A 22,416-nucleotide genomic window follows, 5' to 3' on the forward strand; every position below is an offset into this window, starting at 1 on the left:
TCTAAATTCAAGCATTCCTCCTCTTCTTCCTCTTTCTTCCACCAAGTAACTTAGGGACAAACATAATTTTAAACTGTTGAAGGAAATATTCCCGTCTATGGCCTAACACACCTCATCTTTCTGTCCCTCCAACAGCATGTGAATGATCAGAAGAAAACACCACTAAAGCAAGGACAGTTTGGAATCACTCCTATCTCTGAAAATGCATACAGCCTTATTCTCAATTACCTTACATCTTGCAGTTATCATCAATGCAAAACTGATGTGAAAACAATATTCAGCTTTGGTAGCGTTTTACACCTACTTTAGTCTGATGTAGAAGAAACATGCTGCAATGTGCCCATGACTACTAGGAAAACCTTGAAGTCAGAGTACTTTTAGAGGAAGTCAGTCACCTTAAACAATACAGGCAATACAACTGCATGACCTTCCTTTTAAACCTCCCGTGTGTCCTTTGTTATGCTGACAGTGAACACTAGTCATAGGAGCACTTACTCATGTGTGTAAGTGCCAGCAAAATCAGGCTCTGAGTTAAGAGATTTCAGCACTTCATTTTGCTCCCTATGAAGCTCTAAAGGATGTGTCACAGAGGACTGATAAGCAGTTGCAGAACTTCTGGTAGCAAGTACTCAGCAGCACATTCAGACTACTTCATGGAAGCAAGAGTGACTTTATCTTGTGCTCTGCATAAGCAAAACTCTGTGGTTTTAAGCTACCAGGTTAATTTTTGCTGAAAACACTGGCAAAGCCTAGACACAAGCAGAAATTGTGCACACAATTACCTGGATGCACACCCTAGCACTGACAGAGTGGCAAAGCAGGTCAGTGGGCAGGAACATCATCACAAAACCCAAACCAGTAAAACTGTTTATTGCTACTGTTTACTTTTTCACTGTTCTGGGAAGGATGTAGAATATATTCCAAAGAACACATTCAGGCAATCTGTAGCAACATTATGTTGTGAGATGTTCCCTCATTCCATCTATGACCCCAAATGAGACAAGATTACTTGCCCAAGAAGGGACTGCACAGAGCCATACATTCTCCTTCTGTCCTTATACTCCCTTTTCTCCATGTCAAGAATGGATGACCCTGAAGACAGGGCCAAGTCTCCTGGGGCACAGGAACAGAAACATGTTATTAAAATAAAGTCTGCACAGAAATGTTTTCTGTCTTGGAATCTGAAAACAAAGTTTAATTAACCACCTGAGTGGAAAGCAAAGTGTAGCTTATATAACGCAGACTATCTGTGGACTCTCACCCCCGTCATTCTGCACAGCCCCTTGTAACCGCTAGTCCACGTAACAGCAATTTTTGCTGGTAAAATTAAAGTAACTGGGATGAGGGATCTAGATGCCAGCTTTCACAGAGATCAAGAAAGAAGAGACAGGTTTTTAAAACAGAGGAAATAGAAACAAATCCAAATGACACAAGCTACTACATAGTTCTGTAAAGGAAATACGGCTTTGTTGCTTCTTGAACTCCTAGAAATCAGTTTGTCATTAGATAGAGAGTTATTCAGTGCTACAAAGAGAGATTCTTGTATGAATGAGATAAGCCAGTGAAAAGCATAATAAATTTGGAAAAAATTTAGCTCTGGGAATAACAGAGGTCTGTCCATTGAATACCTGATTATCTACTTGTCAGGCCACAGAACTGTAATTTGGTGGTTTGGGATTCTGTCTTTGGTTTCCAGCATCCCCATTTTTGGAGATTCAGCTCAAAAGACTGTCTCCCATTCTGTGTTTGCAGAGTTCTTAGCTCAGTGTGTCCTTAATATTTCTTGGGGAATTTAAATGACACTGCAAACACTTAAGGTTAGCTTCATGTTGCAGTTAAGATGATCTAACATTACACTGCTGCAGAAGAAGAGGGGTTTGTTCCCTCCTGTTCACTCTCCTCTTATTGCATCATATCCATCCATCTTACCTAACTATGCAGCAACGAGGCTGCTGCTTCAGCTTGCAGAACTGATGGAAAACTAATTAATTTGGGGGGTGGATTAGTCATCATTGGGGGAGTGAAAAGGGGACCATCTTCAGTGGAAGCTCAGTGCTAGATTAAATGCCACGTTGAACTGCACTCTGCTTACAGTGATTTACAGAATTTCCCTGGGTGTTCAGCTCAGTAGTATCTGCATGTATGTTTTACAAACTATGGCTAAGCAAGTATCAAATGCAATTCAACTCCTCTGTTACAGCATACTAATCTTTGTGAAAACCTCACACCCATTTTGTCAAAAAAAGAAAGATCAAATCTTAATCAGGGTAGATAAATACAAAACTTTCCAACAACATTCCCACTGGAAAAAACAGAAGGGTTTTTCCAGCCATTAAAAAAAATTAAAAGGTAAACTCAGAGAATTACATATGACACGCACAGCTGTCCTAGTGGACATTTACAGCAATTATTTGAAATTCTCATGTCACTCGCAACAGAGATTATCAGCTGGTAGTTATAAAAACTTAATGTATATTAAAAACTGTGACCAATATTGTTTTCTGTGCATAGAGATAAACATCCTGCTCAAGGATCTGAACTCCTATTTAAAAGCAAAACCAAACATTAAGAATTAAAAAAGCACTCAGTATGGTTCTGAGACACGTATGTGGCTGCATTGCATATTCCCTGCCTACACTGACAGTGTGGGAGCTCTGTTAGTCATCTAATGCGCATATTTGCTTGGCACAATGCCTTTACTTTCTTATGCAGGCAAGAAAGATGATCGCCTGTTTATTGTATTCTTACATCTTCATTGCATGCTCTTCAGTCAGTATGACCAGGCTTTCCCAATTCAAACTACAAGCTGTTAGAGGACAGACCAGTTCAAAGTGAAGCCCAGGGACTGGAGGTTGTTAAGCACATCTGTAGACAAGGGTGACTTTTAGCTTTATGCTACTTAAACACGTTTTTTTGGTGGGCCCTAACAAAATGTTTGTTTTACAAATAAAGGCATTTCATTGAATCGAAGTCTAATCTAGTTTTGCTTTCAGCTCTGGCACTGATCCTTTTATTATCTTCAAGGGCATTAGAAGGTCTCAGTTGGATTGCTTTAACTGTCCTCTCCTCCAGAATGGAGGCAAGCTGGAAACCTGAATTTAGTTTTCAAGTGTAGCTGTCATAATACCTCTTTACCCAGACTACAGCAGGATCACTTAGATCCCATCCTTCTGGCATCCCAATTTCATTTAAACCATACAAAACACATAAAAGAAAAGTGTGTCTTTTTAGTGTAATGTTGACTGTGAAACAGTATACAGAGGAACAGAGGGAGATAGAATTTCCAGGTGCCTCAGTGTTGTCAGACCTTGAAGGAGCGACATTTCCCTTCCCAATGGCCCTGGATGCTTACTTCATGTTACAACCTGCTTTGTTTGAATTAGCAAAGCACCAATTCAATTGCTTTCTGACACAAGGGAAGAAGTGTTTTGAGGGGAAGTAGCTCACGCTGCTTCTAAGGTATCTCAGCAGTGAATCCACGTAACACCACCTACTGTATTTATGTCAAGAAATCATCTCACACTGCCCCACTCCACTGTGGAAACTGGCAATGCCAGTCTTCACAGGCAGCCTGGGACTGCCTTGCAGGACCTCCCCTACCCCCTTCCTTACTTTAAGGACCTTTGGCAATACAGGCTGCCATGTCTCTGCTCTTTTTCCCCCAGATGTGCAAAAGTTTGGATTCCTGAGGAGTGCAGCACTTTGCTGTAATGTCTGCTCACTGCGCTCAGTGTGTTAGTATCTAGCTGGAAGGAACAGCTTTTGACAAGCAGGAGTTCCAAACAGGTAAGATCTGGTCTGATCTAGTGGAGTTCTGTCTTTAAATTCTATCATGGTAAGACAGAAGAAATATGTGTGAAGCATTCACAATAATCAACCATTTCAAGTTAATTAGCAATTAATTTTGTGAACAACTAAAGTCTAGCAAAGATACATCTTGAGAGATTCTGGTCACAGTTACCCTGATGCAAAATCTAGATTAACTCCTAGAAAGAACATGAATCTCCATGACAGTTACTTCAGATTTACAACCAGCTACTCTGAATTTGTGCACTTGTTTTCACAGCCATGTGGGAGATCTGTCTCAACACAAATCAGCTCTGCTCTCCTGTAGATTCGCAAGGTACACAGAGTTACATTTCTGTAAAAATCCAGCCTCAGTGAAATGGGGAAATTAAAAATTATATGCTCCGATGAAACCTAAGCCTCCCACATAACAAGCAAAAACCCTGCTACAGAGCCAGTCACTACAAGTGGTCACAATATCCTCTCCCCAGCTCCCAGTCTTTAGGCAGTAAGGGTAATTCCCTCTCACTGGATTTCACAAAACAGAACAGCAATCATCAAAATTACTATTCTTCTGCCTAGGACTCTTAAGAGTATTAAGAATGCTAGATCCACAGAGTGCACAGTATTGAGTAGTCCTACAACCCTACCAAAATCCACGTAAGTCTTTCATGACCATCTTTCTAAGAGGGTAAAGAGGGAGTAAACACCTTCTGGCCGTTAGCACTGACCCATGTGATATGCACTGCAGCTGTGTCAAAGAAATTTTATATGAAAAAGGAGTTACCGTCCTGTCACGCAACCCTTCACCCTTCTACCAGCTCTACTTAGCTCTGCCTCTCCATCTCTGCACAGCCAGCACTTCCCCATTCTTTTACTCCTTAAGCTAACCACTGGGTTAAAATGAACCCACATGAATCTCAGTTCAAGTAGTGCAGCACTGCTCACGAAATTCTAACTTGATTCAGGTAAGGAAGTGTTTGCATGCTTCTGGGTGAGCCAGAGTACAGGTTATAAACTAACAAAGACCAGAAACAGATCACAGGCAACATACAAATGCAAGTGCTGTAAATTCTGAAGCCAACATATGTTCAGAGAGCTTGACAAATCGTTTGTGGAAACATCAGAGAGAAATACTTGGAGCCACTTTTGCTAGATGGTTTAAGTTCACATTAAGGACTTGCATCAAACTTATTGATGTGGGGACTCTTTTTAAGCAAACTATAAGACCTCTCCATACCAGCCTAACTTTAAAAGAATTGGACACATTGCTACCTGCCTTCCACTGACAGTTACGTTCACAGTGCAGATCATAACTGCCTCACCAAGTTTTATCCTTTGCGGGAACTGGCTATCTGAAGAAGCCCAGAATCCGCTTGCTCTTCCTTTGTGTCATGCCATCAAGTGGGGTTGATAGGGTTACTCAGGATGATCAGGCCAACTCAGAACACAGACTACATGCATTCATAAGAATGTTTCAGAGCGGTATTTCATTTTGGAATATTATTTTTGCTCTCATGTGCAACATAACTCTGAAGACTATTTTACCATTAGATATTCATGTGGATTCACGATCTCTCTGCATCTGAGTCTCTATCAAAACAGCCTGATCAGCTTATGAGCAAGCATCATGCTAGCAAAGCATATGGCATGGGTAAAGGCAGCCAAAATTTTCAGGGTTCCCAGCACTCATACAGTTTCAAACAGTGTCAGTCAAGTACACTCACAAGCCAGTCAACCCACAGTAGAATACACAGAAGAATAGATGTCATCCCTAGATAAGTTTTTTCTCTTCAGTAGTATTCTAAAATTTCAAAAAAATTAAGCTATTTTCATGGTTAAAGCTAGATTGGGTGTATGTGTGTGTATTTTGAATCTATGAAAATGCCTGAAAAGGGATAGTTGTTTGAGAGTGAAGCATTTTAAAGGACTGGGAGGCGGGGGGTGGGGGTGGGTGGTGTTACAAGAAGGATTAGTTCTCACTTAAGTATTTAAACGAACTGGCTGGAAAGTATTTAGCAACAAATAATTTGAAAACAAAATGGTAATTTTTAAGGTGGCACACCCTGAAAGGTAGTATACAACAGCTAAATAAATGTGGATCTTTATAAAAGATGACAGTTTATCTAAGTAATTCTACACAAAAGAATTTCTTCTGCATAGGCCAGTTTGGTTCTTACAATTAGACCTCCACAAAACTATTAAACTTTTATGAATTTGTCTACAGATACAAGTTATGTCACAATATAGTAGGATGAGTATTTTAAGAATAGCTATTCCCAAATGAATATTCCGTACATATAATTGTTTAGAAGGTTATTGCACAGTGATTTTATATGGATAGCCTGTAAGTAGTACACAATATTGTAGCATCCCACAATAAAAACAATTCAACGTTTTTCTGAGTTGAAGGAAATCAATCTAGCTTCCAGATGTACCAAGAACTAAGTAAATTCCACAGCAACCTATAATGCTTATCTCAACCTCCATAAAATTACTGGCCCGAAATAAGCTAGAATTACACATAAATCTCAGGTGCCTCTTCTGAACTTAGCTGAGCTCACTAACGGGTGACATAGGAATTAAACTGGTTACTGAAGGCTGGGCATGAATATCCTGCTTAATTTCTAGAAGACTAACTGGACACAAAGCAATGTATCTTTGCACTGTTTCTCCAGGATCTCCCCAGATGACTCATCCTCCTGCCTAAAAAACAGCATGAAAGTAAACCAAAATCTCTACATTATCAGAATCAAAACTGCTTTGTACAGTAGCAAGAGAGAGACTAAAACCCAAACTGGATGCCAATCTGCAACCTGCGATTACATTTCCAGGAAGCTAACCCACCAAGGAGTATACTGCACCCTAGAGAGTCCTTAATGAATAGCCTCACATTTGCAATAGGCTAGTTGAGGTTATGCCAGCATTTATATTATAAATCCCTAATTATATGTTATCACAACAATCCTAAATCTTACTGCAACATGATATATAGGGATCCAGTCCAGAAAGACAGAAACTGGGAGGGAGGTGGGGAGAAAAACATAGTACTAGAGTAGACTGGATTTCACATTTTAATTTGAAAATAGAAAAAAAAAAAAAAAAAAAAAAAAAGAGAGAAGCTTGGAATAATTTCAAGTTCCAAGACCAGAGAGCATTTTCGCAAGTATTTAAGGCTGAATCCTCGAGGTAGTAAATGCCCTTGACTCAAATCTCAGTGGGGCATTATGGCTGGTTAGCATCCCCTTAAATAATCAGGGACCCCTTGTCTAAGCACTCGATTATATCAATGGGCATTAAAGCGTGTAGCTGCTTATGGGGTCTGGATCATAGTCCATCTGTACTTGCTCTGTTATTTGGGGTTTAGAGAGCTTGATCCTGCTTCCATCACAGGGCTGATGATGTCTACAGTCCAGGGTCAGGAAGATAAGCACTATGAACTACCAAACCTGATGAAACATACAGTATATACTAAGAGCTTTATGTGCAGAATATACTTTGCATTAGATGGAGCATTACTCTCCCTTTGATGTTTACATGTGGTGTATTTCACAGTATCTTGGCATTGTTTCTTTAATTAGAAAATACTTAGTATCAAATTTGCGGTCCCTATAGCTTCCAACCCCATCAGCCAGAGCAGACTACATGCCTCTAACTCCTAATTCTTGGAAATCGATTGCAGTAGTGGGGAGGGGGAAGCAGCATTAGTGTTAAGAGCAGACAGAGGCATTTCATGACGATCCAAGTCTGCAGTAAGTGATCTCAGTATTAAAGTAAGGCCAGTAAGTGGTTTCAGTACCAAATAGAGGCCTATCTGCCAACTGCTTCCATCCTTCATCCTCCTGAGGTCCATGCACTGGTGCCCCTAAATGTCCTGTGATACCCCATGTTGTATCCTTCAGTAGTTGTTACCTTCACAGAGGTGCACATGTGCCCAAGAATAGCTTTCGGAGTGCCTCAGCCCTTGGCTACACCAGGTCTGTCCCACTTGTGAACCCCAGCAAACAGGCAGCGGGGCATGGGAGAATCCCCCTTTTATCCTGCCCCCTGCATTCTGGCTGTGTCCTCAGGTGAAAGCAAAATAGTATCAAGGCCCCCGGGGCCATGCCACAACTTCGCTGCTTGGGTTTTGCCAACTCAGCTTTGATTACTACCGCTTCAAAGCATCTACCCATGGCAAAAACAGTAGGTTTCTTCCGAAGTCCAGGGCTGCAGCTCAAAATGCAGTGGCAGTCTGTTACGACTTTTCTTAGAGGAAGCTGGGTATAACTCAGGTTCTATGTGGGGACTCAGGAGCTCCCCACCCTGTCCAATATAAGACTTCCCACTGTTAAGACAGCAATGTCTTAATTTTACCTTAATTGTATTAAGTATTTGGACACTACAAGCTACAAATGGGCCACATACACAAGTACATTAAATACAACCACCCTCAAAACACACCCATTTGAAATCTTAGTCATTCACAACATTAAGACCCCATAAGTCAACAATCAAGACGCTCATCCTGACTAGCAATTACTAATCAGAAATCACACTGTAACTCAGAACTGTGTCTTTCACACACTGTCATCTTCCCTGCATAAACCACGGTGAGCCTGGCCTCCTTCCATTATTCCTCCCTTTCTACAAACAGGTTGAGTTTACTAGCATGGTACGTTGATCTTAAGAACGACTCAATCAGAAAACAGACAATGCTCTAGAAAGAGAGCAGTTTTCTGGTTTCCATCATTGTACCAAATGGCATCTTCCTGCCTGCTGAACGGCCACCTTCTCAGGTCAAATTGCCCCATTGACCTTGGGGTGCTACACGTTGCTGAAAGGAGCTGAACTGGTTATCTCAAAAGGATGAATACAGCACCTCAAACCACCAGTGTATCGCTGCTGTATCCGTTTAGCCTATTGCTGCCACAGCCTTAAAAATTAATGAGTTCTCTAGGGAGTATAGAGGCATAATGCTCAAAGCAAAAGAAGCTTCTGCCAATACTGTTTTCTTCTCCCTAGACACCACTTAAAGTCAAAACAGAACAGCAGCTTTGGTCCCCCAGCGGAGCAGCAGGATCCTTTCAGACAGAAAAAAAATACCTATGGCTGTGTGGACAGCTTGCAAGCCATCACCATGTAGTTTGATCTTGTTCCCTCCACCATCCAGATGATTTCTGCCATCAAGTTCAACACAAAGAGAAATTAAGCTTCATTTTGGGGTAACTTCTGAAGTTATCTTGGTCCAAGTTTTGCGAAGATGCTAAACCTTGCTTAGAAATGACCCGCATACAACTAAAGGGGGTGTTTAGTTTCTCCAGCTCTACCACTGACTTGATTTCACACTTTTCTTTTCCTGTGCATCAGTTAACACCCACAGATGCGATACAGCATATACACAGAAACACAGGTCAGCAAAATAATTTATGTAAGGCCCCTTCTTTAATGAACTCTCTCACACAAAGGGGAACATCAGCAGGTGGGGCTCTGCTTCTGCATCATATTCTTCAAATGTGAATGCCTGGCACAGGCAGAGGGAGATAGTGCAGAGGGGGATAAGAACAATCACTCTCATCTTTTCCAGACCTTGCTTTTCATGGCACGACTGCACACAAAAGATGCAAAACAGAAACAGTTTCTTTTGCCTTCCAGTCCATTTGCTTCCCTAAAACCATTCCTCACATTAACCAGTGTCACTGAGAAATAGTCTGTGCAGAGAAAAGTTTAGAAACCCTCAAATAAAGTTGGTTAAGCATTCAGAATTATCATCAATTAACAGCCTCCAAATGATGCAGTAAGGGATTAGTACAGCAGAGGAGCTTTAACATTCACACTGATATAAGGACTGAGACCAGTTCTTGAACAGGAAAAAAATGCTTCTCTAGAACAAAGGACCAATATAATGCAAATCACTATGATTAGCAAGCAAGGCTTTATCTACCTGACATGTTAGCAAAATCTCAGATTTATGTTAATCTCTAGCTCTGGTAATTTAGGAAGCATTAGCTCCTAAAGTCATGCAGCAACCCAAGAAGAAAGTTGGTAATCACAAATAGATAGACGCAATGTTCAGTATCTCAGGAAATGGCCTACAAATGGCTGGCTGGATTAATGTGGCAATTTCGAGGACCAATACTGGTTTCAAGATGGTACCTCCAAATACCCACTGTGTTCTCAGAATCGAAGAGCAAGCTGTCCATAGCAATCAGCTGCAAAAGAAGAACACAGACCAGAAGCAAATGATTCTTTTACGTATCCTGTAGTGGTAGCCATCAGCGCATTTCAGTTCATGACAATGTCCCTTACAAACAAGGGATTCTATAGCTTCTAGGGAAAAGCTGCTTCTTTAGTACTTAGACAACATCAGATAGAAGCTGCTAATCTGAGAGGATGTAGTGGATAAAGAGGGCAGCTTGCACTTCCTTGGTTTGAAGCTTTTGCAGCAGAAGGATACTCAGGTCTTTGTGAAAGAAAGAAATACATAGCTAGAGGTGACACATGGGCTGGAGAGGTGACAGACAGATGGAAAGGATGAGAGCCATGCACAGAACAGCAGAGACTGGTATCAGCTGAAAAAAATGAAGGAGGAAAAGCTTGCTAAACACAGATAGGAGACAATATTCCAAACTGGAATAAATATCCTGTTTCAAAGATAGTAAATCAGCTTAGAGATCTGCTCTCAATTTCTACTTCTGTTCGGTATCAACAACCAAGGAAGTGGGATGCCTTAATAAAGTAAATTCCCAAATGACAGCAGACACTATGCCAGCTAGCTTTGGACTGCCTTCTCTTCTCAGTGTAATCAGCAAACTCACAGACACAGCTTTACAAATCCCAGGACACCAAATAAATGCCAGTAGGCTGTGACAGAACACAGTAAAGCCAGAGACAGTGTCAGCAGGACCTGACTTCTAAGAAAGCTTGCCAAGCAGCTGGGTACACAGGTCTCCTCTATCCAAACACAGGAACCAGCACCGTGCCTGAATCAGTATCTTGCCACTGGCACAATTTGGGGGCTTAAAAAAACCTCTATGTAGCATTAAAGTCATGCCCAGCACTAACACAATGCAACAATTCTCAATTTAATCTAAAACAAATTACTATAATGTAACCTAATCCTGAAGGGTAACAGACTGAAAACTCATGTTCTGAGCTGCACAGAATACACTGCAGATAAAACACTGTGGCTTAATTGCTGGCTCTCTCATTATCTGTCATCACTACAAAACTTTAGAGCACTGATTCCCCATTTGTGAACTGCTGCCCATTGCCAACACACAGAATTGCAGCAAATGGCCAAAACTACATTCAATAGTAAGGTCTGTAGTGTTTCCAATCAGGAGTTTGAGAGGTAAGGGTACCAGAGTGCATAAGAAACTCAAAGGGTTTGCAAAGACAATGTTTTTTCCTAAAAAAAATCATGACATACACTGTTATACACGATGCTTAAAGCTCAAAAGAGATAAAAGTTAAGAAAAAATAGCAGTGCCTGCTTCAGGGAAAAAATAATTAAGAAACTAGAGATTTTATAAAACATATATATCATGGAGAATGTTACACATGCTTGCAGGAATTTACCAGAAAGAACAGAGCACTTAAGGGTCTGAAAACATGGTTTATGCTAAAATACACACAGCATTTGGGCACTCAACTCCTTCTGTATGTCAGAGCAAGTTAGGCATCATTTAAGTATGGGAGAAGTCTCCCTCTAATTTAAAAGAATCTGTTAACTATTTCAATAACGTGGCCATTCTAAACATGCTCTGAAGGGCAGAAACAATCACCAGCAGAATACAATAGCCGTTACATGCTTTTTAGTCACAGGATTTGTTATAGTAATTCATGAAGCTCCCAGCAGTTTCATAACAAAGTAATCACATAGGCAATTTCACAGAAATGATCATGTCTGTACCAGTGTTTCAGGTTATGAATGTTTGCAGGCTCTGATTTCCTTGTTTAGAGGAAGACTGAAACAAGCCAGCTACTTAAATGATCCCACCTCTCTGTGTTGCTGTTCTCAAACTTAAGGAGCAAATGCTTTGGTGGCAGTGATCTGTACTGGCAAGGGAGGCTCTGCTCCTAAAGGAGGCAGTTACAGCCAAGCCTCGGGCTGGTAATATGCACTGTTACTGAGACTGAAAATGAGGGAACAGATGCTGTTGGAGTATGAAATGGAAGATGTTCTAGAAACGAAAATAAACAAATTAGCCATACTCAACAAGTCAAGGTACAGGAATGAAGCGCCAAGTCTCTGTTCTTAGGAATAAAAAGAGCTCTGCAGAACCATCAGAAAAAAAATGTACTGTTGAATAAAATGGATTGCCTTTCCCAGAATCTCTGGATGATGCTAGAAAAAAAAAAAACATATTAAGTATATTTATCTTACCTGTATTTAAAAAAAAAAAAAAAAACACAATAAAAAAACAACCCCAAAAAGTGAACAAGCAAGTGTAATTCAGTGAACTGCCAGTAAATTTTTAAGTGGTAACATACATCCAAGGGAATGCTTCAAATAACATCCCTGGCAAAACAAGTACCATCTTGGAGGCTGAATCAAGATGCCTAGCTTGCTTCTAAGTGTTCTGACCTAACCAGCATGACCTAAATCTTGCAGGAGTGGAGAAAAATGAAACCTCAAGCCCATAAGGATTCTCACTGCCACTAGCAGCCTACAATAAGTCTGCCTGCCTTATTATTTTATGGGAGTATATGCCTGTATTTTAAATAACCCAAATGTTGGTCAAATCCAAGACAGCACTATGATATGCAAAATTTCATTACTGATTGAGAAACACATGGAATGCATCCAGGGAGACTGAGCTGCCTGCCTTTTGAGTAAGAACTGTAAGAACAGGTCTCCAGAGCAGCTGTGTGGAAAAGTTTTCAGTGTTTGTGTGTTGTCACCACAGCTGCACATGACAACTGCCAACCTACAACCCATGGACTGCTTGTGACAACCCAACTTTCAACAACGAGCTGGGATCAGCGAGCAGGTTCAATAGACTATTCCACTTCCCTCAACCGAAGAAGGAACTTCTCAACTCCTCTCCCTTCCCCTCCAAGGTCATTCTACATGTGAAGTATAGCTGTGGTCCTGGCAAGCTGGTCAGAGGCAGGAATGGGCCTACCAAAAAAAATCCTTCTTTAAGACTGAAAGTAGTTAAGTATCTACCTGCCAAAAAAAACCCTGAACCCCCCCCCCCAAAAACCCAAAACCAGCTAGTTACCGTTTACCCCACCTCAGTTTCTTTAATGCTGCTTTCCAAATGATCTAAAATTTGTTACACTCCAATGAGCCTTCCCCTTACCCACACCTACAAAGTATACACCTCCACCTAAACAAAGTCTGTAGCATTGTTGGTTGCTAAAAATCTCCCACTACTGAGGCAGCAGGAAGAAGGTAGTAATTGGAACAACCTGCTTTTACAGACTGCAAATTATCCGTTACGAAAATAGTAACTATTTGTAGCACCTGAGAGGTACAGTTCAGAACAGATATCCTCACCATGCAGAATTCTTTAGTATTTTTTAGTAGTTTTGGTTATTCAATGATACCTGAAAAAACTCTCCGCATCTTTATAAAATCCCAGCATTACTTCCTAACAAACACTAAGATACCATCAGAGGCTCATGAAATCACTGGTGTTACAAATAGAGTATATTCTCCCACTGAAAAGGAGTAGCAACTATCTCCAAGGAAAAAGGAAATGCTTCTTTCTCAGGGTAGAAACCACCAGCATGTGGAATTAAGGAAAAAATGAGATACAGCCTCATTTTGGAAGTGAAGTATACATTAATCCAAATGATTTCAGCATCTAAATTAATCTAAGCCACCCCTGCGAAGAGGTGAAATCTGCAGAGAATTATTAAACAGTAACATAAGTAGTATGCTATAGTTTCAATAATGGAAGAAGGTACACACAAACTTAGTGCTGGTTAATACAAATGGTCCTGTAAGCTTTGTTTGAGTCTTTAAGGACTGGAAAGTTTCAAGTTTCTGCTTCTAAGAATGTCAGAAACAATACAGGTAGGCTATGAAAAAAAAAAACCACCAATGACCCAGCAGAAGGAAGTGTAGATGAAATAACTGAAGGTAACCGAAACATCCCAAATTGTATCTCCTCAACAAAAATATTCTTTCCTAAAAGCTTTCAATTTAAATTTAAGTGCAATCACAATTTTAGAATGTGTTTTAACTCACAGGTCAACACTGAATTAGTTTTAATGCTTCTTTTGACTCTCATCTGTGATGATTTCACAGGCTGGTGTGGTCCTACAGTACAAACACTCCACTAACAAGTACTTAGGAGCCTGACATGAAAAACATAACTTACAATTCATGTATTGCAAAAAAAACCCCTGAAATACTTAATGAGTTTTACCAAAATTCCTAAAAATAATTTACTATTTTTTTGAAAACAATTTCCTTCAAGCATCTTGTTTGCTGTTTTACATGCATCAACAGCCCCCACTGTCCCATGTCTGCTCCCTTTCCATTTATTGCAAACAATTTTATACTTTACTGACTTAAGTTTACAGACTAGTGGTGTTCTTACACCAATTTTCAACACTTAATTCTTAATGACACATAACATAAGTTATCTTTACCTTTACCCCTTGCATTTGAGTAAAGGGTATACATTCCCAGACACAGAGAACTCGCAAGATCTAGGGAGACCGTGATTTCTAGGTGTAATTCTCGTATCAGTAAACGTGCATTTCAAGAAGTAACAAACATCACAAGAGTCACTTCTCTGCTGCACTAGTAATACAAGATGCATCATTACCTGTTTAAACAGCTACAACTGTAAATAGGAAGTATTCTTTTTTCTATACAGACATAGAACAAACAAAGGAGTGCATATCTAAGCTGACATTTAACTGTAACTTCTCATATCGGGTTTACAAATGAAAATTCCTATCTTTACCAAAGCACATGTACTTTGAAGATCTCTCTTTTGTTACACTTCAATTTGCATTTTTATTGTGCTCCTTTTGTTGTTTTATCCTCCTTCAGGTTTAGATGAGATTTCACCAACTTCTGAATAGCAATTCACATTTAAGAAGAGTCTGTCTACACAGGGCTACGAATAGCCATTCTAAATATTTAGGCATAGACATTTCCACATTCACAGTCTGCTTCTGTAGGAAGCGTGCACATGTGGAAAATAAGCTTGGTACACTAATGATCATGAATTTCCATATCTAAATTAGCCCTCCATTTCTCAATGAAATACATCCATGTCCTGCAACTCTCAGGGTCACATAGGAATGAAAGACAGGATTTGATCACTGCCCACTTACAAACAGAAACGTTACTGTGCAAGGTTGCTTTCTGCATTTAGTGTTTCTTATAAGAACTCTGCAATGAAGGTAAAAAGATGTGGAAGCCAGAGATAAGATTCCTCCACTTTTTGAAATGGAAAAATCTAAGTCCACTGGACTTGCCCACTAAAATATTCACTAATACAGATTCCCCCCCCCCCCCCCCCCCCGGAGCAGTTATCAATCTTGAATCTGCCAAGTATAGTGTTATTCTTTATTTAATATTGGAGTTACAACTGTGTAATGTATTTCAAGCTATAATATGTATAATATGCAGTGTTAGTGTCCTAGCCTCCCCACATGTAACCTGTTCCCCACTGACAGGGGCCCATACTACAAAAAGCCTCAGTGATTAAAAAAAAAAAACAACAAATAAACCAAACCTTGCAAGGGTATGGACATCACCCATATGAAAAGTTTGCACATTTCATGTTATCAATGATTTTATGACCTTTGTCAACTGCTGGTTTCAAATAAGCCTTCTACAAATGAACTAACAACTTTAGAACACACATCTTTCAAAATGGAGCCTCCTTTGGAACCAGTAGTTTCAGTCATGCTGTAAAGCTTACACCATCCATTTCCTAGATTTCCTAGCAGTTCTAGAAACAAAGCCATTCAGAAATGACTGATTTCTGAATGTAGATCTGGGTAAGTAAAATTACTTCCTCTAACACAGAGGGATTCGACTCACACTCAGATGTTGAGAGAACCTAGTTGCTTCATAGTCACATTAGTGTAACTGAACAGTAACAAACACCTATACAGGTCCTGAAAGCAGACTCTAGACCGCTATTAAGTTTCTTTAGAGCAATAACTTTTATTGTAAAGTCAAGGACATCTAGTCTTCCTTAAGACTTACAATTTCAGACTAGACTATGGTGCCATCTTATGCTGTCAGTGTCTCTCAGGAACTCTGGAGCTCTATCCTCCATCAGCTTCTTTAAGGAACATTCTTATGTTGCACAAAACTGCTGTCTTCAGAGTCCTGAGTGCTCACCAGCACTTTTAATGAAACATTATCTGTGGACAAACGAGCAGTAGAACAGTTCTAGTGATACATGAATTACAACATTTGAATTATTTAAAAAACAAGTGCAATTAAGACTAGTTGTGTCATAGCTTATGAAGTTTAATGAAGTGGCATATGCACACAGACAAGAGTTTGGATAGTGACATGTCAGCTCTGTGTGTGACAGCAGGCCAAACTAGTGAGCAGGCTCTGCATACTGCAGCTATGACTAACTCTTCACTGCAACTTTCAAAATCTGTCTGAACCTCTGGCACACACAGAAGTACCAAGTCTGCACACAGAGGATTATAAAGATGAGTATCATCCTAAACAAGTCCATCCACATAAAAGATATTACATGCAGTTGTCAATATTTCTAGCACTTACTGCTATTTGAATCCAACATTGCATTTTCAACTCTTCTAGAAAAGATGGTCTGAATGACTTTATTGTACTGCAGAGATTGACAAGGCTAGTCTAAAGGTGTTTATCTGATGATAGATAAGGGAGATCACAATTTCCCCATAACTTAAGCAAGTCGCTTAAGGGTAAGTTTGTGTCAAAAATAAAGAGTTCCTGTGTTAACATGTGCAGTTGTGTCCACAGGTCAGCACTGCTATAAAAACACAGGTCACACTATCTAGCTGTTATACCCATAAGCACAGCAGTAAAACACAGAATGAAACTAGTTATGATATGGAATCACAATGAAAACAAGAAACAATTATTATTAATTTTTTTATGCTAGGGGTCCGTGTCTTAAAAATACTAAAAATTTTGGGCAGCTACCCTTGACCTTAAATCAGGGTCAGACTGTTACTTTCTATTACACCAGTCTCTTACTAGAACTGCAAACAGGGTTTTAAGCCACACTGAAAAAAGTTATGAAAAGCTGCTCCGGCCCCAAACAGGTTAGGAGTCAGGTTACATGCAGCAGATCACTAAGCAAGGAAGGGCTAAGAGGAAAAAAATAAAACACAAACCAAGAACATACAGAACGACTTACTGTAATTCTAGCTGGTGACAAATCAGGAGTCTTACAATGCAGGAGCTTGAATCTGACTTCTAACATGAATTATTACCATACTAGCTCTTTAAAGTGTTTCTCAAAATCACAGGTCAAGTTGGTTCCGTACCATTAAGGGAGGAGTCTGAAAAAAGCGGGAAAAGAATTACTGTGTCTGAGAACATGGCGAGATAAAAAAAAAATCCTGCTGCCTTCCAGAGACATTCAAGACCCTTGCCCTTCTTGAATATCACAGCTCACTCACTATGTGGTAGCACACATACATCTAGCATACACGTATTCTGCATCTCTTCTGGCCTTATTCTGCTAAAGACGTTTTAGTTCAAATCAGCTCTTCAGTTCTTAACTCTCATTTGCAGACAGTCTCAAATATCCTCTACAGCAGAAACACTTTACATCTGAAAACTAAAATTCCTCAAAGCATCAGCTTAAGTCAAGAACCCATGTCCTGTCATAGGCTGAATCTTGGGTCTCCTCAGTCACACTTTGCTATGGTCTGCATAGGGTAAGAAGCGAACTGAAAGAGAACCACGATAGAAAAATTCTCATTGATTGTAATGAAGATGCACCTTTTAAAAAGATACAATTCAGAAAGCCTATCCTACAAAAGCCTACAGGGCTCTAGCCTCCGCTGTCTCTTGTGCCCTTTGACTCAACATCCCATGGAACAGTGTGATCTGGTTAAGCAACCAGGAATCAACAAAACCTAGGAAAATTTCCTGATTTTCGGTGAGGTTCTGTTTGTGGACAAGCAAGTGGAATTGTTCAACATAAGTCTATTAGGCAAATTTACTCATTTTATTCTAGAAACAGAAATTTCCTAATTTGTACATCAACTACACAACCTTTGTTGAACAAACTTAACTTCCCTATCTCACCTTTTCTGTTGACAAGCCCAAAACAGAGCTGAATGGCTGATCTTTCTAGGCAGATGCAAAAAGTTGGAACAGAAATTATTTTTTTTCCTCCTGTGCTGCAAACCAGTGTAATTACTCCTGTTGCAGCAACATCTGCCTTTCCAGACACTGAGAAAGCAGAGACTGGAAAGCAACCTACTACATAACAGAATTTCAAGATCCAGAAAACAAAACAAATGCTCATAACTAACTTTTCTGCCCTCCCTCCCTGCTTTTCTTTCAAGCATAAGCTACATAACAGAATACAGCTCTCCCACTTCAAACCAGTTTCAGTACTTAAAAGCTGGGTGTGTTTATTTGCTTTTCTGCCTTGTACTTTATCAATATTAATATCAAAAGATGCATGTTATAATCATTCAGAATTGTATTCTTGTGTATTCTATCATTTACCACACTGAATTGTTACTAAATTGATGGTCTTGCTATTTAAAGGCTCTTGTTCTAGTTTTACATGCATGACATCCAGCTGGCAACTCTCTTTGCAGCTGAGTTACAAGTATTTTAATATTTAGTCCTTAAACCAAAACAATAATGCTAAATTAGAAGTAAAAAAACAAAGAAACAAAAAAAATCCACAACCCAACAAAATACTACGAAGAATAATGCCTATTTGAGGATAACAAAACCAATTAAACAGGCAAATGTGATGTGCCTGCCTTCCTGCACATACCTGCTGGAAATGCTGGGAACTTGTTATACGCAAATGTAAAATAAGAGTTCTCATGTCCATTTTATTCACATTCAAGTCAACAGGCTAAATATTTTGTCTCTCAATGGGCACATACTGAGCCCCAGAACAACCCCTGGCTTTAGACATACAACCCTAATTCAACTGTCAAATTTGTTATCAGTGAAAAGATTGGCAAAAGCACTACCTTTTGCTATTCCAAAGGAACAAACTGGAAAACAAGCGTAGGGCAAGCAGAGAGAAAATTTTTCTACTGCAAGTGTTCCACACAGTAACATTCAGGATTCTGTAACGTCACACAACTTCTGCTAAATCAACAGGAGCTCTGGGTCTATCCAAGATTTGAACCTGATCTATTAACTGTGTATTTTATACAACCAAGAAGTTATCTCAAACTACCTAGCAAAACACTGTGATCAAACCCAAATACTGATTCCTCAGTATATGCAACACTCATTAAATAAAAAGAGGGTAATGCAGCCACTTTTCTTTTGAGTCAGTAATTTACTGCCCTAACTCAGGCACAGAACCTGACCCTAGCTTTGCCGATCAGGTGGCAGCCAGTGGAGCTCGAGCCAAACCTCAGAAAGCCCGTAAATAACGTTGCAATACAAAGGCTTAACCAACTAAATTAGTTTTTCCTTTCCACACACGACGTAAGAATTACAGTGTCACTAAAGCGTCAACAGGACAGCCGTACGTAAAGCTCGAAAAAAATCCCCTTAATTGCAAAGGAGCTGACCGGGCCCACGCGAAGCCCCTTCTGTTCCACCCGTCAGTAACTCCGCCAAGCCCGCCCCGCACCCCGCCCGCGGCCCCTCCCCGCCTGCAGCGCCGCCGTGCGGCAGGGCGCGGCAGCGCACCGCGGGCTGCTCGCCAGGCCGGCTCGCAGGCAGCGGGGCGCCCGGGAAGCCGCGCAAGGCGGCTGCAGCCCGCAGCCAACTCCCGGCGACAGCAGCCCGCAGCCAACTCCCGGCGACAGCGGTGCGAGAGCAGCCTCCCGCAACGCCCAGCCCTCCCCAGCGACGCCCGCTACGCGCGGACACGGGCGCCTGCTCCGCCCGCCCCGGCGGGGCACAGGGACGATCCCCGTCCGGGCCCGGCCCCCCCCCCCGGCTGCTGCGCGGGAGCAGGCGCGCGCCGGCGGCTCCCCCAGCCCCTCGCCCGGTCCCCGGGGCCATCCCCCTCCCCGGGCGCCGGGATGCTGCCGCCGCGTCTCTATGCGGCGGGACGAGGCGGGAAGCGGCTGCAGGAAAAGCCGGGAAAGGGACCTGCTCTACCCACCGGAAGCCCGGGAGCGGCCGCCGCCGGCACAGCCTTACCTCCGCTCCCCGGCTCTGGGGGCCGCCGCTGCCCGCCGCGCCCGCCTCACCTGCGCCGTCCCTCCCAGCGCCGCGCTCAGGTGCGGGGGCGCACGGCGGCAGCGGCCCGCTGCGGCGGGGACAGCGGGCCCCAGCACGCCGCGCCTCCCCCCGCCGAACCCCCGGCCCTGCTGCGCACTGCACCGCCGCTCGCGCCCCTCCCCGCGGCGCGCGCCCTTCCCGCCTCACCCGCTGCGGCGCGCGCGCGCCGGCCGCCCCCCGCCCCAAACCACTGCGACCGTTAAAACCGTTGTAACTTGCCCGGCGCCTCTGCTCACGCACCCCCCCCCGAGTAGGGCGGCTGGCGCCGGGACTGCGAGGTGCCATTCAGCCTCAGAAGTTCCCCAGCCCCGGGGAGAGCTCAAGGGGGCCGGCCGCCCCACGTACCGCCCCGCCGCGGACACGCACCGTGCTCCCCCCGGAAAGCGGCGGGGGCGGGCGGCCCTCCCCCACGCCTCGCCCGCCGCCCCCGGTAGATACGTACGCGCAGGCCGCCACAGCGCCCTGCCTCCCCGCTGCCGGCGGCACGGGCCCCTCCGCTCGGCGTTTTCGCCAGACAGAGCGGCCGCCAGGCCTCCCCCCCCGCGTCGCCGCCGAGTGGGTGTGTGTGGAGAGGAGACAGGTAACGAGCGGGCGGGAGAGAAGCCGCCCCCGCTTCTCCCTGAGGCGGGAAAGGTCTGTGGTGAAACCGCTCCCGCCCTCCCCCCGCCCCGTCGCTGCAGATGCCCCCGGGAAGGGCTGCGAGGCTGGCAGCGACAACAGCCACCCCCCTCCCCCGGGAAAGCTGTTCTCCCTCCTTCTCCCTCGCTCGCCTTCTTTTCAGCTCGGCCGCTTGACTGACAGCGAGCCTTCCAGCGGCCGCCCACGCGCGCTCCCGTTTCCCCTCAGCCGAAGAGGGAGACGGCGAAAGCATGAATGGAAGAGCTGGGCAGCGAGCGGGAGCGCCCGCAGAGAAGCCGGCCCCGGACCCCGGGGGCGACGGAGCGGCCGCTGCCGCAGTGAGGCCCCCGGTGGCGGCGGGGCTCCGCCGGCAGGCCCAGGCGGGTAGGACAGCGGGCCGTCCGTGGCCCTCGCCTCCGTGGGCTGCTAGTTCCCGAGTCCGAGTGAAGAGGAGCCGGCGGCCGCAGACTGTCCACGCTCCCCCCTGAGGAGGGGGACGAGAGGCCGCTCTGAGACGCTGCTACTGTTCCTCAGGGGTTTCTTCCTGCCATTTAGGCCCCAGGTTCCCGGGGCCGCATCTGAACTTTGGGTAGAGCGGCGGCGGTGGGCCCTTGGGGATTAGTGCAAATGCTTTAGTTAGTGTGGTTGACTTTGTGCTGAAGTGGATGAAGAGCATGCCTCTTGTCAACTCACGTTTGGGTGAAGAATCTCGGGGCAGGAGGCTGACTTCTCAAACCAGAGCCATGACCATAGTCTTTACATGTAAACAGCGTGGCTGATTCCTCATCTCCAGTAAACCTACTTTGCTTCACTGAAGGCAAACCATTTTATACTGATAAAACCCCAGCACCTAATACCTGAATTAAGACTTGTCCAGAAGTAATAGGAGAGAGGAAAGCATCTCAAAGACTGCTTTAAACCCACTTGTTTTTTACAGTGGTTACTTTGTACTGTGGGGTGGCCTGTTCGGGGTAATCCTGTTCCCCACGTCAGTGGTCCTTAAAAAAGTTGTAACTTGTTAAACACATAATTCACAACCTCTGACTGGAGAACAGAGGTTTTTCCCAGTGCTTTGTCATGAATATTGTTGAGTTTGATTTGTGACTTTAGTTTTACTAGCTTAATTTACTGGAGAATTAAAGGATTAATTGTTCAGGCGGTGGGGGCCTACTAAGTCAGCGGAACTACCTCAGTATCTATTCACTGAAGGGCAGTAATTCCTCTAAGTTACATAATGTTTTATATATTTTCTTAATTTGATTTATTGAAATCCTTGATTGGAAAACCCAATAGTATTTATCTAAATCTGTCCTACGATTTAAATTGAATGGGGCATTTTCCACTTCCGAAAATGCACAAATCATTTGTTATGTGCTGTTAGGTACATTGCATACTGCATTTGAGAGGTATCTGCATTTGCAGTTACATAATCAATAAACATGGGTTTTCATCCCATGAATCTAGAATCGGATTCTGAGCTGGTTTAATTCTGTATGCCTCCACAAATTTAATGCCTGCCAGAAAATTTATATCAGCTGAAATGTTAGTCTCTGAATTTAAAAAAGCTGCTTGGGACTCATATGATAAGTGTCTTAGTAAGTTTATTTTTTTAGATTTTGTATTCCTGAAAACTGAGTGCAAAATAAAATATTGTCCTT

General features: G+C 42.8%; 1 protein-coding gene across 15 annotated transcripts in view; it reads right to left on the reverse strand.

Moving 5' to 3' along the window:
• PTPN5 (protein tyrosine phosphatase non-receptor type 5) overlaps nucleotides 1–21,394 on the reverse strand; it is a 77,295-nt gene extending 55,901 nt beyond the window's left edge. For 6 of the 15 annotated variants that reach the window (XM_055813934.1, XM_055813931.1, XM_055813933.1 and 3 more), the window contains exons 1-3: nucleotides 20,060–20,260; nucleotides 17,112–17,256; nucleotides 15,956–16,116 (exon numbers count right to left, since the gene is read on the reverse strand). The gene's annotated coding sequence lies outside the window, so the exon portion shown is untranslated. Of the gene's footprint in view, nucleotides 1–15,955; nucleotides 16,117–17,111; nucleotides 17,257–20,059; nucleotides 20,262–20,287; nucleotides 20,311–20,380; nucleotides 20,547–20,582 lie in introns of those variants that run through there. The other 9 variants (XM_055813938.1, XM_055813935.1, XM_055813928.1 and 6 more) reach the window with 8 other exon arrangements.
• Nucleotides 21,395–22,416: the final 1,022 nt, after the last annotated feature.

This window comes from Falco peregrinus, chromosome 9 (genome assembly GCF_023634155.1).
Source record: "Falco peregrinus isolate bFalPer1 chromosome 9, bFalPer1.pri, whole genome shotgun sequence".
Classification (NCBI taxonomy): Eukaryota; Metazoa; Chordata; class Aves; order Falconiformes; family Falconidae; genus Falco; species Falco peregrinus.